Source organism: Harpegnathos saltator, unplaced genomic scaffold (assembly GCF_003227715.2).
Source record: "Harpegnathos saltator strain DR-91 unplaced genomic scaffold, Hsal_v8.6 scaffold539, whole genome shotgun sequence".
NCBI lineage: Eukaryota > Metazoa > Arthropoda > Insecta > Hymenoptera > Formicidae > Harpegnathos > Harpegnathos saltator.
The window spans coordinates 1,464,423-1,485,571 of record NW_020230359.1 but is presented as its reverse complement, the minus strand read 5'-3'; positions in this window follow the sequence as shown (position 1 = coordinate 1,485,571).

The following is a 21,149-nucleotide window of genomic DNA, read 5'->3' as shown; positions in this document are numbered from 1 at the left end:
CCATTTTTATATGAAGATTATTTTATATGAAAGTGGAGAGAAACTTTTTTCACAAATTATTCTTCGACCACATATATATATATATATATATATATATATATATTAAAATTGCGAATATAAAAATTGCAAAATTTATTTATCATATCCACGAAATTAAAATTACAATTAGAAATAAAAGATCTTTACAAACTCTTTACAAACTCAATTAAAAAATAAATAGCTGTTAAATAGAAATCTATTTTTCAATTTAAGCAAAAAATAAATATAAGTAACACAAAAGAAGGAAATAAACGACTTTCCATCGAAGCGATTTAAGAATATAACAATATTGTGCATTACAGATGTAATTTTCTAATTTAGGAAAAGAATTCCTAAATTCTACCGATGTAATAAGCATAAGCAATAAATATAATACGTTTTAAGAGAATTAGTCGTTTCTCAAATTATGCCAGAGCAAAGAAGTATACACACAGTAAGGTTAAATAAAAAAACGACAAGCAGCTAAGTAGATCAATACACCTTTTGAAACTTTCTAAATGCCTTCCTTGTGTAAAAATAGGTAAAGCTTGCTTCTCAAACTAAAAGAAATTTACTTTATTTGTTTGATTTTTAATACGTAGCACATCGTGTAATAAACACTCACTTCCCTCTATCAACCTTATAACGCGGCGCGGACGGTAGATAGACCTCGCATATGCATATGCAGACGACGCTGGGCCTTCTAATTCTATGAAATATAAAGATGGTGCTGAGATTTAAGATTGCCGCTCCGGTGCAATATTGGCGACTTTCCCCTATAATTTTGTTCAGATCAGATCGCGCAAAGGTCATCGTTGTGACACGAAAACCTCGCTCTCTCTAGCCGAGGGAGCAGCGATAGGACGTACGATTGGAATAGAGCTTCAGAGCGTGGTGTGTATTACAACATTACATATGTATGGTATATGACACGAGTATGATTGCGCGCGCGTGCTGGCAGAAGGACGCCGAAATCTTCGTCGCGCCGAAAATCATCGCTCTTTTCGCTTTCGGTTCGTCACATTTCTCACGCCATTCATAGCTCACGCACCTGTACGTACCTCTCCTCTCCATCCGATTGGATTACACCTGCGCACGTGTGTCGCAATGTGTAGCCTCGAAATATTAAAGGACACTTCAGGACGACGCGTGTTCCTCGCGTATACGTGTAGGTACGTGCCTAACGGGCACCTCAACGCATTCCGCTTGCATATTTTAATTCCGCGGCCGCGCGACTCGGTGACTCGGAGCAATGTTACGTAAAATTTCCGTGATGTATGATGTATGAAAGATTTACAGGGTCGGCTGGCCTTGGCCAGCCCGCTCGATCTGTTCCCGTCGAGTCGTTCGCAGTCATGTGTCTTCGTGGTCAAACAACTATATATCGGGGTATTCGCGCTCGCTTTCGATTGAGAAACATCGGCGAGGAAGATGCGTTATTTACATTCGTGGTCTCTCTCTCTCTCTCTCTCTCTCTCTCTCTCTCTCTCTCTCTCTCTCTCTCTCTCTGTCGTTACACCTATTACGCGGCTGTCGGCTGTTGCATAACGAGTATTAATATAAAAATTGACATACAAGTCCGCGGGGAGTGGATGACACGCGTAAAAGCGTGCGTTACGCTTCCCGCAAATGTTTATCATTGCGCGCAGCACTATTTCCGAGCCTATTTCCGTCGCGCTCCCTTATCGCTCGTGATACATTGCTACTTATCATAAGTCACCAGTGATGTCGCAGTTAGCGCTTAACTTTTAACATTCGCGCAGACGCGAGTATTTTTCTATTATAACCGGAGGAATTTCGCTTCGTTTTTCGTCATCGTGTCCCTCGAGTCGCACCGAGTCGAGGTGGGAGAAGGGAAGAGCGAGTCATTTTTCCATGCGGTTCTCACGCGCGGCTCACTTCCACTCTTTCGCCAGCGAGATGCGTTTACGACCACGTCCGCCGATCATGCCGTCGCCAACAACGACGACGACGACGACGACGACGACGATGACGACGATGACTCTCTCGTCCGAAAGATTCACTCTTATCGTTTGTCTTATCGCTCGTGTGCCTTATCGCGTGTTGTTTAATATGGTAAGCTTCATTATCTCGTTATTATACCGCCAGCCAAGTGAGCCGATGAAGTCGACACGAGTCTTATCGCCGCACTTATTTTAGCCGGCCCCGCATTATCGCTATTATAATTAAGCGGAATGCAAATCCAAGTTAACATGGCGGCGTATCATTATTCGCCACCGACCGTTTGTCGTTACCTTCAAAGCGACGAGGCAGCATTGAGCAGACTCGCGGCGCGAATCGTTATTAAATATAAGTACCGCCACGTGCACGTGTTATCGTATGCAAAATATCAGCTTCTCGTTCCTTCGCCGACCCCCCTATCGTCGATCTCGTATGTCCCGACGTTTCCTCTCCGATTGCCCAATGGCAGCGTTTTTCGCGCGTGTATCACGCGCTGCGCCGCGCCGCGCCGCCACGACGAGAGAGAAATCCTATACAAAGTCCTTAACACACGTCGATCCACACAAATATCGCGTAATTTCAGTTTTCCAGTTGCGCGAACGCAGCCTTATTATTATTATTATTATTATTATTATTATTATTATTATTATTTATGTGCACACGCGCGCGCGCCGATCGTCATCAACGATCCTTTATTCTAACCTAAGTGAAATATCGCTCGCGCGCTACGCGTCGTCACGTCTCAACGAGTCGCCATCCGAATAGAAAAGTTAATTAATCAGGCTCTGATAAGGGCCTGATTATTTTTCTCTAACATTAATCGGACCCTAGTGATAGGGATAGAAAGACAAGGACCCTACAAGAGATGTGTAACATATATGGTTTGACGAGTCCTTATAAGACAATATTAATAGGGCCTTGTAAGCCTTAAAAATATTTTTTTATTATTGCTTGAGTAAAAATATTCGTTCATTTCATTCCGAGAAATTTAGGCTATAATTTCTTTATTTCTTTATGACCTTGTTGAGTATACAACGAGAATTTTTTACCTTGAAACTATAGCACACTCTACAATAAAATATAGCATTCCTTATACATAAAAATCCTGCTACCGTTTTCATTGAGGTTTGCTGCATTTCATGACGAAGGCAATACTGGATGGAAGAATTCTTGGAAGAGGCTAATAAATATGGCAACTAACAAAACTAATAAAATTTGTCTTTAATTGCGTTATAATTAAAAAATCTTTAAAAAAACCAGATAGAGCATACCTACCTACCTACCTACTTACTAAAACACAATACTGGACTATGACACGCTTTTATTACACGCTTCAGATCTTGTTAATTTTCTATACAAACAAAACTTGACTTTGCATGCCTCAAAACATCCCTCAAAAGATCCCTCCAAGGGTGGGCCACATCAGTTCTTCATGTTAAAAGGTTATTTCGTAAAATCTAAGGCATCTAAGGCCTGAAAAAGTCTTCCGAGGCTCCTCTCAACTTTATTTCCTCCTCAAAACTTTATTTCGCAAGATCTATATAATCTATTTCGCATCCCTAAAAGATCCATCTCGTGGCCTGATGTGACACAATAATGAGGCATCCCTTTTTAGGACGTTCCACTTTCAGCCTTATCGGGCCTATACGGGGCCTTATACTTGATGCGGACCGACGCTTTTTGCTTCTCCACGAGTCATCGACGAGCTCTCTTCGACGACGCGCTAATTCTTTACCGCACGCCTGCGCTCGCGCAGCATTAAGATGCACCGAGGCAAAGGTTAAGACGCTATTGAAATTAGTCGGTAATACGCTCGCGTACGTCGCACTCGCCGCGCTGTTCGCTTGCGCGCGTGTACGCGCCGAAACGGCGATCGGCGATCGAACGCACCTCTACTATTGTTCTCATTGCTCCCGGGGCTCGAAATAGCCGAGCCATTTCAGCCGCGTGTTCCGCGCGCGCGCGCGACAGCGTTCCGCGAGTTGGCTTCTCATTAACGCCGGAGTCATTATAAAATCCGATCCTTATTAGATCCTTAACGCGCGATTCCCAGCGTTTCCGCGTCCTGCGCGATGACGGTACGAAGTAAGATGGTCTCGGTGCGAAGAATTACTTTCGAATCAATTACGGCGGTCGCGCGAACGTTCGCGTTCGACGCATTCAACGATCGAGCGAAGAAGTTTGGCTCGCCGTTGGACGAGCTCGCGCGAAAATCTCTGACCGAATAAATAAATCTCCCGCGGGCGTATTTGAGAAATACGCAGCATTCTTCGGGGATGGCGGGCAGGGGGAGGGGGAATGCGCCTCGCGCGGGGGGTTAATTTATCGTTACCGCTGCAAGAAGCATGTCGCGAGCACGCTGATGTAAGTGCCGCGCGCTCGTAGTTCTCGTAGCGGGCTTAAACACGAGCCGCGTAGGAAAACGAGCGCATTGTTCCGGCTGGAAATAGCGCGCGAATTCAACGAACGTGTTCCTTGTTCTCTCAATAACGACGCTGACGAACAGCCGCGGGGATAGCGGGCCGGACGGCACGGCAGGGCGGAAATATTTCACTCGCGTGCGTTTCATTAATAGAGTTTATGAAAACATGAGGCCGTCCTTGTCGAGTGCATCGCTCCCTCGCCCGTTAAATGACGGCAGGCAGCCTTGTTCTCGAGGAACGTTTGGTACCGGCGAGGTCCCGGAACGCGCCGCGAGCCAACCGAGCCGAGCCGAGCCGAGCCGAGCCGAGTCGAGTCGAGCCGAGCCGCCGACACCGCCGCCGTCGTCGCCATCGCCGTCGCCGCGAGGTCGCCGACGGAGCCGACGACGGAGCTTGAGCTTGAGATTCGAAAAATGAATGATCGTCTTTCCAGATCTAGGTCTAGCTAGCGAGGCTCGGCGCTCGGTCGACGAAGTTTCTCGCGCCTTCGTCGTCGGATGCTTGAATTGCTTTCGCTCCTCCGCAGAGGGACCACCTCCGCGACCTTTCCTTTCCCGACATAACCGAACGCGCGTACGCGTTCTGAAACGCGCAAGACGGGAGATCGATTTGCATGGAGGAACGCTCTGCGGCGGAAAACGCTCTGTGTGAAAAATCATCTTCTCTGCTTCTGACTTCTGATTCGATTCTCAGCAGAGCAGAGCGATCGGTTCGCGCTCGGCCGACGCCGACGACCGCGACGTGTCGAACGAATGCACAAATCGCGCGCAAGGTACATGGGCCATGGGCGCGCCACCGTGTGGTGCCATTTTATCAGCGCGAGCGCGCTCGCGAAGGTATATATTAACGCGTTTTCCCAGCTACGAGAGAAATATATCGTCGTCGCAGCGGGCGCGACGTTATGCACGGCGCTCGCGCTGCGCCATTATTTGTCATCTCGTAGCGATTAATCTCGAAACCGCCACGAAGAAGCGTTTCCCCCGCGAGGAAAAGATTCGCCGCTCGCGCGGCCATCGTCGCGCTCAACAGGACGAATCGAAGTAACGAAAGAAACGCGTTGCTTGACTCGCGCGACATTGTCGTTGCGACTCTTTCTTTTTCATCTCTCGAAAGATGCAAAAGTGCTTTAAAAATTTACGCACCGCGCGCGTGATTGCGTTATGATTATTATTATTATTATTGCTCATGTATCAGGCGAAGATCCTCGTTTGAAGCATTATGCAAGGCGGACGCAAGTAACGCAAGGAACCCCCCTCGCCCCTTCTTATGTCCCTTCCTTTTATATGCCCTTCGATATCGCATCGCGCTCTAGCGAAATCAATTTCGCGTATCAGCGCTCGCAATCCACTGACCTTTCGCGGTGGCAGCACCGCGATCGGCAGAATTAAAACATCTCATCGGTTGCAGTTGCTTCTCTCGCACAAACACATCCGACCGATACCGAACACCACCAACAACCACCACTCGCCGGAGAACTCGTCTGTGTGTGCGTGCGTGCGCGTTCACACATGGAAACGCAGCACACACCGGATACTTAATCGCCGCCGCCGTGTACCCTCCCGCGTTTTTCTTTCTTTTTCTTTGTGTAAACCCCCGCCTCCCCCCACATCGTCCTCTCAGCCATCGACCACCGCGCGATCATTGCTATCGGAATCTTAATGGCTTTTCGCTAGATTTATCGATGAGTTTCAGGAGAATCCGTTACGTTAATTGCAGCACTCTTGTGTCCCGCGGTTATGCGCGGTGCATTATGGATACGCGCGCGCGCTCGAACGTTTACGCGGCCGTGGCCGCGAGACATTCTAATTAAATTAGTCAGTCTGCAAAGAGCCCCCCGTTCCCGCCTCCCCTCCGCGTCGCCCCGGCTGCGAATTATAAATTGGATTGTAACAAGCGAGCGGTTCGCAAAGTCGAATAATTAAGCAGGTTTAACGCGTTAATTACGACGCGCCGGCGCGCGTCTGTACGCGTTTCCTTTCCGGCCGGTAATAATAATAACGTTTGTAAGGCGAACTATTACGGTCGCCCTTCTCCCCCGATCGAACGCGTGCAGGCTCATCCTCGATTCATATCCTCGATAGCGAACGGCGCGCTCGGATCAACCGCGTCGATACTGATATCGTTTTTCGCTCGCTGTTGTTAATACGTAAATGGCGACGGTCGAAATAACGAGTGCGATCGTCCGGACGTATTTTTATGAGCAACGATGAGCTTGCGATTAAGCTGGAACCCGCGAACGTGTTGCGTCACGTGAGTGTCTTCTCTTCTCGTCGAGCTGACGCTCGCGTGCGGACGTAAAGCGAGCGGTGACGTGTCCGTGTCGGCCGGACACTATTCTCGCTCATCGGGGTCGCGTTATCTGACGAATCAGCGCACGTTCTCGCGCTGATTTGATTATTTTCCAAGCAGGAGCCCGCGCGGAGAAAACCGGTGCTCTGCTCGCGATATTCCGCGCTCGAGAGTGCGTTTTCTCATCTCGGACGCGCTTTACGGCTTTACGCCGTCGTTTGACGGAACTCGCGTTTTTTCAGCAGCAAGTGTCGCACACAACCGCGGCATGGAAAGTCCCTCTCCGTCTCTCTCTCTCTCTCCGTCTCTCTCTCTCTCTCTCTCTCTCTCTCTCTCTCTCTCTCTCTCTCTCTCTCTCTCTCTCTCTCTCTCTCTCTCTCTCTCGGTCGCTACTGTTCCTTCTTTTTCTTCCACCTCTTCTTGTCTTTCATTTTCTCGCTCCTCTCCCATCCTCGCTCGCACGCACGCACGCACGCACGCACGCACGCATCCTTCCTCTTTCGTACAGATCATCCATCCCCGTCGTCTTCTACGTCTACTACGCACGACGGGGAAACGGGGAAACGGGGAAACGGGGAAACGGGGAAACGGGGAAACGGGGAAACGGGGAGAGCCAAAGTATATATGTCGTGCCTCATATAGCGATTCGTATTAATATTCGGGTGCTAGGAAATATTACGTCTAGCAGTTAATTCTCTCCGATGAAATTTATATAGCTCAGGGCAAATTTGAAATTGAAATATTCTCGCGCTCTTTTGCCGTTTTTAAGTTGACATTTAACTTCTCGAAATGACATGATTTGGCGGTTGATGTGCGTAACCTCAAATAATCACTAGTGTTCACGAAGACTATAAAGCATATCCGCGATACGCGGAAATGCATTTTGCATTTCATTTCAAACAAAAACACTTCTGAAGCAGCCAAAATGATTTGTGCTACTTATGATGACCGATCGCACGTGCGAGCCAAAAGAAAAGCCGATATTCAAAGCGACATGTTCCTCTTCGTACAAGAGGAAAATTAACTCAAGATACAAGAGGAAATCCTCTTGAAACAAGAGACGAACAGTTGAGTTAGAATAATATATTGTAATAAAATTTTAGATGAATGATGTTCACTTTAATCGCGTTATCGAAAGAGGGATCCCTTTTCTGTAAGAGGCTTCGCTTAGAACATGAGACTATGGGGGAAATCACTTTACAAATAGAATACTTTTTTTCTTTTTTTCTTCAAGTACGTAAAAATCTATTCTCGTGCAAAACACTAATCTGCGCTCGAGGTGAAGCCTTCACGAGCCTTCGAGCTTTCGTCAGCGCGTGTCTCATGGACCGGTCTGCGATTTCTCGTCCGTCGAATTCAGAAATGTAAAATCTTCCTTCATCAGTATATACCAATCCAGAGGACACGCTACTTCAAATATCTCACCTCGTACTGCCGCGCCGCCTCTTCAGAAACAGCAGTCGTCTCCCAAAATTCGTCTCCCGTAACCTTGCACCACAGTATTATCAAGCGCGGTGACTTACCTCCCGTAACCTAGAACGTTGAAAAATACGCCGTCGAGCGGAGTCTAGCCGCTAAGCAGCGTGTGTGTTTGCCTTGACACGTCTGGATTGTGCTAAGATCTTTGCGATTTGGTTCTTACGGACTAGACGGACTAGCGGGGCGGGCCAGCGTCATACTTGGAAATTTTACGAACCCGGCGAGAAGAGCGAGGCGAGACGTGACGTGAATTCCGATTGCGCATCGAATTCGCAATCGATCAGGCCGAGAGACGCGACGACAACATCGTCCAATGAATCGGAAAGTATTTCTCCGCTCGCAGAGATTTGAATGAATAGCGATGAAAGAAATAAAATTTTATTCGGCCCCTTTGTCTCTTCATAGAGGTCGACATTGCAAGTGTGTGTCTCGTATATTAACATAAACGCAAGGAACCAAAACTGTGTACGCATACGTCAAATTCAATTAAATTTTCAGTGGGAAGACCGAGGCGATTCGGAAAACTTCGAGTCGTGACGAAATAACGCTGTGAAATGACAAAACAAGCGAAACACGCGAGCGGTCCGCCTCTCCCACTCTCCGCCTCAGTTTACGTACAAGAGCGCAAATATTTCGTAGAAAATCCGCCCGTTGGAACCGCCCGGTTCGAGATGCGAAGCACCGGCACGACTATCCCTCTGTGCGTTTACGCGATAAACGCCGATAATGTGAACGCGCTTTATATCACGCGTTCATTCACCCTTTCGAATTCTCCTTATCTCGCGCGCCCTCTATCTCCCGCGATCTCTTCCTCTCGCCGCGGTTCACTCTCTGAGGACGGCACTACTAATAATCCTAATTCATCGCTTCCTTCGTGTATCGTTGCTGTCTCATATTAAGTATCTGATATCTCTGTACAAGTATTTTGTGTGAGATAACCGACTCGTCGGTTCGCTCAATATCTCTCTCTCCCCGATTCTGTCGTATCTACTTTCTGGAAATTGCCACGTATATATGCGTGTGACGCAATCGGAGAGCTCACGGTCGCGACACGGTTCGACGAAGAAATGGAACGCGCGCGCGCGCACGCGGCCAAAGAGAAGAGCAACCCCGATCAGTGTCACACTTTGTGTGTGTGTGTGGGGAGAAATGTGGGGAGAGTCCGCGCGACGTGTGTTGCGCGCGACACGCGATAGCCGTTTACGAATTTGCCGCCCGAATTTTGAGAGTCGCAAGCCTACAAGCCTACAAACTGGGCCAATTATCACGCGTGGACGCGTCGTCGGCGTCGCTTCCCACGTGCTTCGACGTTCCTCGACTCGAGATTGTCGCGTCGCGCTCGCTCGCTCGGCGCCAAATGAACGCGAGGCCTCGCGCCTCACGCACCCCGTCCAATGGCTTATTATCTATGACAATTGATCATAAACAAACCGCAACGCGGCGTGCAAAAACGAGCGAGCGTCGCTTGTTTTCGCATTCATCGGCGAATTCAATCTGGTCGCGCGGTTCGCAGCATCGCCGACCCTGGCGGAGGAGCCTCGGTAGAAGATGAGTATGTTTGAAAATGTGACCGAGAGTCGAGAGAGAGAGAGAGAGGGAGAGAGAGAGAGAGAGAGAGAGAGAGAGAGAGAGAGAGAGAGAGAGAGAGAGAGAGAGAGAGAGAGAGAGAGAGAGAGAGAGAGAGAGAGACGGGAGAGAGACGGGAGAGAGACGGGAGAGAGACGGGAGAGAGACGGGAGAGAGACGGGAGAGAGACGGGAGAGAGACGGGAGAGAGAGAGAGACAGGAGAGGTGGCTGCGTTAGGGAGCGAGACAGACGGAGACGCGAGGCGGACAGACGGAAAGAAAGGCGTTGGCTGAAGAAGGAGGAGATGCACACGTGCATGAGGGCAGCGCGGCGACGGGTGCGAGAAAGGGACGATTATGTTGGTAGCAACGAGTGGCACAGAGAGAGAGAGAGAGAGAGAGAGAGAGAGAGAGAGGAGGGGGGAAGAGTAAGAGAGGCCGAAAAGGCGAGTCAAATGAAAAAGCGAGTGCACGGCGATGGAACGTCTTTAAGACCGAGGAGGGACTTATATAAGAAAGCAAGATGGCAACCGGTTGTCCCTGAGCCGCGACCGGCGTTTATTTGCACACATTTTTATCTATTTTGCGAGCGGGCCAAAAAACTCCGCGCGCAAGCAGTTCGGTCGACGGCCGGTCGTCGCGCGAACCGCGACGATTTTTCTTTCCCTTGGGCTTGGGACACGCGCGCGCTCTCATTGTCATCGAGGTGGGGGGGAGGGAGAGAGGGAGGGAGGGAATGAGCGAGTTCGATCGTTCACGATAGCAGCGGTCGTAATCGCGACTATCGCGCGATACCGAAAAGCGGCAGCCGTTCGTTGCTCACAACGTCGTGCCGGCGACGACGCCGACGCCGACGCCGACGCCGACGAGGGATAACGCGGAAGAAATTAACCGACGCAATTCCTTTTTGTTAGACCTAGCGAGAGTCTCTTCGTAGTTTCATTCGTGCAGCGCAGCGAATGCCTTCTTTCTAGCACGTCCATTATCGATTATTACGAATAAACACCGCGCGACGTCGACGTCGACTATTTGCACGCCGCAGATGTCCGGTCTCATTTGCATGTGCATCTGGAAGTATCAAGTGTTCCGTTGTAATTTTCGTACAAATACAAATCACTCGCTCATCCCGCGACGTAATATTGAGATAACCGATTGTCCCCTCTCGTCGTCCCTGTCGTCGCCGCTCCCGTCGCCTCGCCATACGCTCGATCGCTTGTTCCGTCTGTTTGCCCACATGTGACAACGCTCGCTTTCCTCGCGTCCTCCGGCTGTGTGTGTGTGTGTGTGTGTCTCGTGAGGGAAGAGGGACGCGATCGATGCAAATCGACGATATCGATCGACGATCGGCCAAACCCGTTTCCCACGTGGGAAACTCCCTCTCCGCCCGCGCCGCCTCCCGGGCGGCGCTTGTTATCGGGCTTTCCGAGTTGGCTCGCTTTATCGGTCGGGCCGTTGACCCGACAACGAGTTGTTTCTCGTTGCAAAAGTACAGAAAACGACCAGTAGTCTGTTTCTGCGGGCGCGTTCTTGGGAAATTACTCGGTGAATTAACGGCTAATTAATCGCATATGTATTTTGACGCTGCGCGTTATCGTTTTCTTCGCGCGCTTGTACCGCAGCACTGACTTACCGCTTACGATGAAATACCGCGAATAGAACAAGCCGGGCCTCTCTCTCTCTCTCTCTCTCTCTCTCTCTCTCTCTCTCTCTCTCTCTCTCTCTCTCTCTCTCTCTCTCTCTCTCTCTCTCTCTCACGTCGAATATAAAGCATAAAAATCAAGGCTGTGCGTATGCGTGCACATACGGCACACGACAACGTCTCCCGACTGATTGTATCGGACGAGAGGTCGTAGAGGGCCGCGAGTGTGTGAAGACACACACACACACGTCCCTCTTTCTCTCGAATTATCGTTAACTTTGCATATTAAATGTCGTGCAGCCGCTCAGCAAAGTTTCGATTGCAACATAGCAGCACAGGCTTGTGCGACTGCCTTGTTTTCGCAGCGGCCAGTTGCAATCCCGTATCAACATCTGTAATTTTCCACGCGGCAAAAAATCTGAGAAGATAACTTTGAAACGATCCGGATTACGTCGCTACGGCTACTTATCGCACGAGCAAGAACAAGACGATCGCGGTCTCGCGGTAAACACTATTAACTTAAGCGAGCGGCGTTAAGTACTCGTGATTCGCGCAGGACTATTAATTTTTTCCCTACTCCTCTCTCTCTCTCTCTCGAGAGAGAGAGAGAGAGGAGAGAGAGAGAGAGAGGCTACCGACGCTTCAGCCCAAAACGCTTCAGCGCAAAACAACGAAAAACGGCAAAATTGATCGATTTATCAATTTTGGTCGATCAGAAATTCGAGGTCATTGCTCGAGGTACATTAATTTTCAATTAGTAATAGTCGTCGCGGATCACACGTGCGTCGTCGATCAGATCGAATTCAATCGAAAACCGAGCGGAGAAATTAATCCGATCTCGCGCAGTCGCTACGCGTAATTTCACCGAGCGGCCGAGCGAAACTCGAACGGTGTCCGCGGTGTTGCCTCAACAAACGGAACACTCCGAATATCTCCGTCCGTATCGCAATTAGATGTTGAAACCGACTTGAAAATGCAGCGCACCGCTCGCGCCCGAGCCCGCGCGGGCGAGGGAGAAAAGTTCGCGGCAATGAGGCGGTAATGAGGCGCACGCGAATCGGACCGATTAAGTCGACGCGGGCGGCCCGCGAGACATCGCGCGCGCGCGCGCGCGGAGGGAAGAAAGAGGGCAACGGGAAAAAGAACAAACAGCGCGACTTCTGGCATCGATGATACAGCCGTTATCATTATCGCGGCTAATTCGAGTCGTGTCGAGACAATCAAGATACGCGCGCGCGCGGTTTATATAATTCCACCGCCACTGCGAGGCGGCGAGCGCCGCCGCGCCGGACACGTTACGGCGCGCGAAATCCGCTTCGCATCGCGCCTGTTTTACGCGAGCGCCCTGTTTTCTCCGTACTTCGAATTATCCTTGCGTGGAAATTACTCGAATTCGAACTCGCCGGTCCTTTTAAATTAACGGTACTTTACGGTACGACACGTAACCGCCGCAACGCGCGCGCGCACCGTGTAATGTGCCGTGCAATTCTCGTGCGCGCGAGAGAGCGCGAGAGAGCGCCGTATATGGGCGATCCTAATTTAACAGCGAGACTCGCCGCTCGTTCCACGATTGCTCGCGCTCTGCCATCGCGGAGCTCGCCCGCGACGACGTTACGGCGAATTAGGATTTGTACAAATCGCAAGCGCGTCGCAATCTAATCGCGATCGCGAAACCGACATTCGTCGTGATAACGCGAGATTCTTCCAGCGGATCTTTTTCAGACAGATCGCTCGTTCGCGAGCATTCAGCCGAAGGATCTTCGCAATCTCCTTGATGCGTGATACGGAGCGGAGGGGGAGGGGGGTGGGGCCAGAGGGGGGGGGTGTAGGGAGCAAAAATGACGCGTCTGCAAAAATTCGCAATATCGATTAAGAGCCGCCCAGCCGCGAGCGAACCCATTTTAGAAACCGGACATGGACCGAAAATGGGAGCGAATTTATTGCCTGTTCCCGACTTTTTACGGTCAGTAAAAATAAGGGACTATTACTCCACGGGTAACTCCTACAGTGACGGCAATCGGTTTCTTACGTCGCCGGGCCTCCGCGTCGGCCGGCGACGTAATTATAAATTCTTATTAATTTTACACTGTAAAAAAAGAGAAGGAAAAAGGGAAGAAGAGGAACACAGTGAGCACCCCGCGCGCGCATGCGCGCGTGTGTGTGTGTGTGTGTGTGTGTGTGTGTACGTCTCTCATTAAGTTTGGGCGGCCAAAATGTGAGCCGGGCGGGGAAGGAAGAAAAGAGAGCAGAACGAACGAGGGGAATCTCTTAACGAGGTCATTTATAAGAAAAACGCGCAACTCGCGTAAGCGCGAAAAAATAAAGATATTTTCTCGTAAATCATTGTCGAGTCACTTGAAAAATTAATACACGCCATGAGTTTTTATGTGCGCGACGAGGCGCTGGGTTTATATAATAGATTCCGCAACGTGCGTTGCGAGATTACACATGCGCGCGCGCGCGCGCTTCTTTGCACGATGACGATGATTATTATTACTTAATGTCGGATGCGACACTGTATAGCCGGGGAAAGGGGAGATGGGAGGGGGGGAGGGGGGGGGTTCGATTACAGCATTGAGTCGCACTCTTCGATTGTGCATTTTCGTATTTTCATTTATTTTTTTTCTTTTCTATTTGAGTCTCGCGTCGTTGTCTCCCAGGCTTACTTTCCGGACAAACTTCCAACGACGACGACGACGACGACGACGACGACGACGACGACGACGAGCAGTCCTTTCGCCTCGTTGCGCACGCTCGCACTTTTCTTGTTATTCAGTCAGCGTTTTAGCGAATTATCGAGTCTCCCCCTTGAGCGAAGTTTATGCCGCTATCGGCGACCTAACTCGCCTGTTAATTATGCTAAGCTGCCGTTCATTTTTCACTCACGTCAGTCGACTCACTCGCTCGTTCGCCAAAGTCCAAAGACGTCTCTACTGGGAAATCAAACTCGTAACCAAATTCGCGACCAACATTCTTACACCGTCGACACACACACACACAATGCTGCGTGTAAGACAAATAAAACGGCTGAATCGATAGCTACTTAACGAGCTGAGCCTTCTTTTCCCTAATTTTCTGCATTCCTCGAATAGAATGCGACGCGATTCGAACACACTCTCGAGTGTTCTGCGGCCTTTTTATTTTTTATTACGGCGGTACCGCCATCGCCGAGGTAACCGAGTAACCAAGTAACCAAGCGACCAAGTAGCCACGCACCGCGGAGTTGCGTGGTGGGCGAGGGGGAGAGTGAGATAAGAGAGGAAACGCTCAGACATAGAGAGAGGGTCGATGGAAGAAAACAGCGTCGGCCTTAGAGGAACTACTACGAGCAAGAAGAGACGCGCGGAGAGCACCAACGGCCACGGCCGCGGCAGCAGAAGAAGAAGAAGAAGGAGAAGAAGGAGAAGAAGAAGGAGGAGAAGAAGAAGAAGAAGAAGAAGAAGAAGAAGAAGGAGAAGGAGAAGGAGAAGGAGAAGAAGAAGAAGAAGAAGGGGAAGAAGAAGAAGGGGAAGAAGAAGAAGAAGAAGAAGAAGAAGAAGAAGAAGAGGCAGAAGCAACAGCAGCAACGACAGCGGACGGCCGAGCAGAAGCTCGAGAGAAGAGGAGCACGAGGAAAAAGAGCGACGGAGGAGAGAGGTTAATGGCCTCTGGTGCACAACCATGATAAAGAGTAGTAGCGGTAGTAGCGCTGCGGAAACCGCAGGGAACTCTCGGCGAACCTGTGTGATTCGCGCACGAGCGGAGCGTCGCACCGCGATTCGACGACGAAGTACGAAGGGAAAAAGTCAGCAAAAGAGGAAGCACGGAAGATCCACGGGGACGGTCGAAAAATTCACGGGAGCGCGAGCGGGACGCCGAAGCCTTTCTTATCTGGCCCGCTTGTCTTATCGGTCGTGCGTCCGTGCGCGCTCATGTGAGCGCGACCATATGCCAATAGGGCGAGTCTCGCCTCCGATAAGCGAAGCGACGAGTTGAGTAACATTCCACTTCGATAAAGGCGGACTCTTCGAGGCTGCGAGCGGAAACCGACGCGGGGAAAGTGTTCGGTTGTGTAATTGAAAATAACTTTGCGCGCGTATCGTCGTCGCGCTGCATTTGTTGTCGGGCGGCAGGAAGATACGATTGTCGCCGAAAGTGACTATAATTTAACGAGATTAACTGTCCTCGTGTCTCCAGGACTCCAGGTTGTAGATGAGGTGGACTCTCTCTCTCTCTCTCTCTGTGTGCGCTACCGCCAGATAGCCGTCCGTTATCGCGATGCAGAGATCGAATTAGGGAGAAGTGACGGCGAGTGACGCGTAACTGAGCGCGCGCCGCTTCCAGATCTCGCTTCCAGATCTCGCGGAGGTCGCGAGACTCGGACAGCGAGGGAATTCCGATCGGCGTGGCACCAATTAAACGGCGTTCAGCGCGACAGGTCCGCTAATAGAAATCAGCCCAGAGACCCGACACACTCCTATATTCGTTGTACGGTTAATGCACGGCGCGGCCGAGCGCGGCCGAGCGCGTTGCGCCCACGTTAAGTGCAACCGGATGTGCGGACCGTACCGTAGCGAGAGCCTTGGAACGTGACACGTCGAGAACTTGTGTGTGTGTGTCTCCCTCTCTCTTTCCTTCGAGCGGCGTTTCGAAGGATTTTTCCGCGCCCGTGTCGCCTAAATGGCAACAACAAACAAAGGCGCGCGGCACGTGCGATTTTCGCCACACGACATCTTTTTCGGGAGCGCGAGCGCCATCTTATCGGGGTTGTTCACAATGCTCCCCGTCGGCGAGTCGGCGAGTCGCGCGCGGGCACTTTGGACGCGAGTCCTCGTGGTTTTCGGGGACTTATCTCCCGTCAGCGTTCGATTCGAACGCTGAGCGAGTTGAGCGACCCGTGGAAACGAATGTTTCTCGTTCGAGTTCGTTCGAGTCAGAGCGAGTTACACACAGAGCGGTTTTACCCCTTCTTTCGTTCTTTTTCTCCGAGGGATCGTTGCGGTTTCACAAGGATCGATTGAATCAGCCGACATACCACCCCGCCGCCCGGCCGATCTACGACGATCGATACTACGACGTTTCCTCGAATCCCGTCAACGTCGTCCGCGCGGATTTCGTCATCGCGCCGCGCGCGCGCGCGCACGCGCGCGCGTTCGTTTTCGCTCGCCGCGTTCAATTATATACGTATATCTGCGCGCGTGGAAAAACGGTGAAGGAACGGCGCGGCGCGGCCGGTCGAGACAGCTTTAAATTAGTCAAGTACCAGCAGGGTAGTGATAAACTCGCAAATTAGGTCTTTTTCTGCATAATCGTCGACGGAGGTAGGAGCAACGAGACCGGAACGGTCAGGGCCGGCGAGCAAAGACCTGACACGATCGAGGATAAGGACGTCTTACCGGTTACTTATAATCAGCAGCGGCGCGGTGATAACCCGCGCTGGCGATCACATTTGATTTGCTTTATAATAATGCTGATAACGCGATTGATTGTTCATCGTCGTTATGAGTGACGCCGTACGCGCGAATCCACGCGCCGTCCCACTCCCAATCAGTAGAGAATATTTCTTTCAAACGTTTACCAAATATTTATTTTACATTTTTTTTTATACTTCTTCCATTCATTCGTGTAACAAAAGATATTTACCTAACTATTTCTACCTAATTATTTCACATTGATTCTTTATTTAAAATAATGATTAAATGGAAGAAAAAATATTTATCCAACGTGCTTTGTTTATTAACTTTACATCAATAACTCGTTTGAAATTATTTTTAACGTTTCAAAAGTATTTTTCTAAGTTATTAAAAGTATTTTATTTATAAAGACATCCTGTTAATATCTCTTTTTCTGACTGGCGCGTACGGCAGTACGGCAGTACGGATTTGCCGATCGAGTCGATCGATACGCCGATACGCGTCAACGCGTTCTTCACGACGATCGAAGGACGCTCGTCCTTCGAGGTTACAGCCAAAGTTCCCGTGCGGCGCGGCGGACGGCGAGACAGCGGCGTCCTCTCTGAGACGGCGTCTCTCTCTCTCTCTCTCTCTCTCTCTCTCTCTCGAGGAAAAGAGACAGCGGGAAGGATGCGTGGAGCGTATCGTAATTAGCGAAATATAATTTTACCGCGTGCACGGTAATGCAATCCGAACGTATCGCGCGCAGAGTAGCGTTACGCTATTCTGTTGCGTCGTTCAATTATGCCGTAATAAAAGTGCGAGAATAACGCGCACGCGTGTTTTCATGCGGCGTGCGGCCGCATATCATTAATAACAAGTAACAAGTCGTGCGAGCGCGAGCGCGTCTTCTTAGAAGAATTAATTCACCTCACCTGCGTTCGATCCGCCGCCGACTGTGTCGTCGCGTGTAGCGGACTGTCCCGAGTGCACAATGTTTCTCTCGTGTCTCGTGCATCGTTGTTGGAAATTTATATCGCAATTTGCGCGAGGTGAAGCAACGAACGATACGATTTGTTACAGCTTCCCCACGGTGCACAATATAATGAAATACCAATCTGTAATCTTTCACGTGAACGTGGAGGAGGTGAATGGAAAATAAAAGGAAAATTAAAAAAACCCGAACAACGCGCAACAACGTGCGCGGTTCACTTTGTGAACGGCAGTTTGCCATCTCACTTGCGAGCGTCTCTTCACGTCGCTTCACGGTCAGATTCACGGGAAGTTGCCTAAATGCCTCGTGGTGCGGCGGACGGTATGATTCAAATTCCGAGGTACGCGGCGATGGAGTCGCCGCGACTGGAAGCGCCGTTGATCTTCATCGGGAGCAAAGTTTGACGAGTTTGTCACGATGCAGTTGGCGGAAAAGCGGCAAAAAGATTAAAAGCGTATTCGCTCACTCGTATCGCGGATAATCACAAAGACGAGCGTTACGACAACAGCGATCGCGAGCACGCGAGTATACTCGCGGCGAGGAGCAGACTCGTCGTTCGTGTCAGATCTCCCATGAATTTCGTCGACTGTTCAAAGTCGACAAAGCTTCGAATGCGTGTAACAAAGGTCGACAAAGACGCTGCTAATGAGCGATCACACAGAACGGAACGGAACGAGGAGTCCAGGAGGCGAGTGTCCCCACGGCGGTCGATCAATTTCTATTTCGCGTATGGTGTCACGCGGCTCTGCTGGCTCTCACGTGAGCTCAAGCACCCGAGGCATTTGGATGTGCTTATTGTCGGCGGTGTAAAATATATCGCCAGACGCGTCCTAGCCGCCAGCCTAGCTTACGTCAGCCACGAGCGCTCGCAAACTAGGAAGCGACGCGGATCGACCTTGTGTGACGTCACTCCGCCCGAGAATGAGAGAACGAGAGCTGACGTAGCGCGACGAGCGGACCGCGGCAATTCCCTCGATCCCCGCCAATCGACGTCGGCGTGCGCGCCGACTTTATTACGGATAAATCAATCTCCGATTGCGGGTCGATGCGCGCTCTCGCGTAGGAGCGTGGAATATTAGCGAATATGAAGGGGGGGAGGGGGGCGTCTCTTTCGCTCGGATTCGCCCCGTTCAGGCGATATTCCGTCCTATTAGCTTCTATCGCCCCGCGCGGTTTGCGGCGTGAGATTTATATACAATTTATATATCGCTGGATAACCGCCACGTTACGTTTTACGTGCGAGCATAAATGAGCTGAGAGTGAACATTTCTGTGGTAGCGGCGATTCAAAAGGAAGGAAGTCGGAATCCCACCGGCAATATCCGTCGAGCGACAGCGAGAGAGATGGATGGTAGATACAACACAGCGTTACACACCTCGCGACACCGGTCCGTCAAGTTCGACGGAATTTGCAAAGCAGGCATTCCGATTCAGGAAGCTTCTTATCTTTTACTAATTGTGCCAGCCTGACCAAGCCCAAGTAGTAGTCGGAGACGGAGATTCTCAAGAGCGACATTTCACGCCTGGTTTTCCTACCTACATTTCAGAAATGTACATTTCATCAATGTCGCCCGGTGGAAAAATTCGCGTCGGCGTCGCTGGTCGGCTAGAAAAGTAATCCGCGGTAATCCGGATAATTTCGCCGAACATCGATATGGCTCGACCGGCATCCCTGAAAATGCCGAGAATCGTGCGCGCTATCTTTCCGACGAACGCGGACACACAGCGAGAAACACAGCGGCCACCTCGCGTGAGCGTAATCTCTCCGTTGTGACGAAAGCGCTAATTGACATGCCAATCCGGCCGCGCCGGTATCGACGACGCTTGCACGCGTCGTCTAACGTAAAATCTGTCCGCGCGTTCGGACGCGTTCGATTATATACGATATAGGGCTGACACGTTGGCGCGGTTGGGCACAAGCCGCGCGGATCTCCTGCGAGCGTTGGACATTCTAGCGAAAGTCTGCGCTCTCCGATGCGCTACCGTAGCGAGACGCTTAACTTTCTTTGACACGGACTGAAATATTTCAAGACGCGGTCACGAAAAAAAAACAGCTCGGATATCCCACTTTGGGCGTCGACGGTAATTTCGTGTAAACCATACCATACCGTACCACTTGCTCCGTCGATACCGAATTTCTCAACGTGCGACGATGCAGCGTAAGATTATTCTGGGCATAATGAACCGACCCTCTTGTGAATAAATGGACACGAATAAATAAATATAAAAATTCGCGCGAATACAATCAAAAGCGAAAATAATTTTTCCTGATAAAAAGGAGAAAAAAACACTTTTGGTTCGCAAAGTCACGGACAAAGTGAGGGACGACGAGTAGGATCGGACGCTTGACAGACAGTCGGGTAATCGAAATAACAACAAATCGAGTTTTCCATTATTTTGTAATAATAAAATGTATTAAATAGATAGTGTACAGAGTTGGCGATACTTATGAAACTACATTTTTTTTCTTTTCTCTCGTGGTAGATTGCGTGTATGCGAGTGTGTTGCTTCACTCGACGAAAAAAAAAAAAAAAAAAAAAAAAAAGAAGAGGAAAAAAAGATCATCGGCAAGAGGAAACGGTCGGCCGCGAGTCTCGAAGGGGAACATACCTTTAGAAAAAACAGAAAAAAGTAAGAATAAAATCAAACGTGAATACAAATCAAAGTGTTTTCTCGCACGAGGGCATCACTCGCGCTGCACTATCCCCCTTTTCCCGAGACTCCATCTCCACCTCCTCCTCCGAGGCACACGGCTGCCCCGCTCGCTCTCCCCGTTACAATATTTTCTTTTTTCTAAGGCCACGATTCCTTTGATAAGGAAAACCTATATGCATCTATCACTTTTATGGTCCCATTGTGGATTCGACCGAAGCCGTTCGAGCGTACCTGCCCAACAAAGAGGGTGAGAGAGTTTGTCTTTCACCTTCTCGCGAATTATTGCCAATCATCTCCTCCTCTTCCCCTTCCTCCTCCTCCTCCTCCTCCTCCTCCTCCTGTACCAAGTCGAAATATATTCGTATTCGTCTAAAAATTCGATTCGATAGTCACGCGATGAAGCAAGATTTAAGAGTCGTCAAACAGGCTCGTCTACCTCTGAACGAAATTTTCGAGGAGAAAAGAGGGACACAGGAGGACGAAGAAGGAAGCGGAATTTCAATCGCGCGGGTGGGCTCTCGAACGACTCCCGCCAGCCTATCAATTGGCTCCCATTCTATCATTTTGATTGTCGCACAAATATATAACATATATTTAGTACGTATCACCCCCCTCCTCTTTCTTCTTTCGATTAAACATTCTTTCTTTCATCGCTGAAGGTCGGTTTCTCTTGCGCGCACGCGAGAGAGGATATATCATTTGATCGCGACCGAGGATAATCGGTCGCGCGTATCACATGAGGGGCGTTTATTT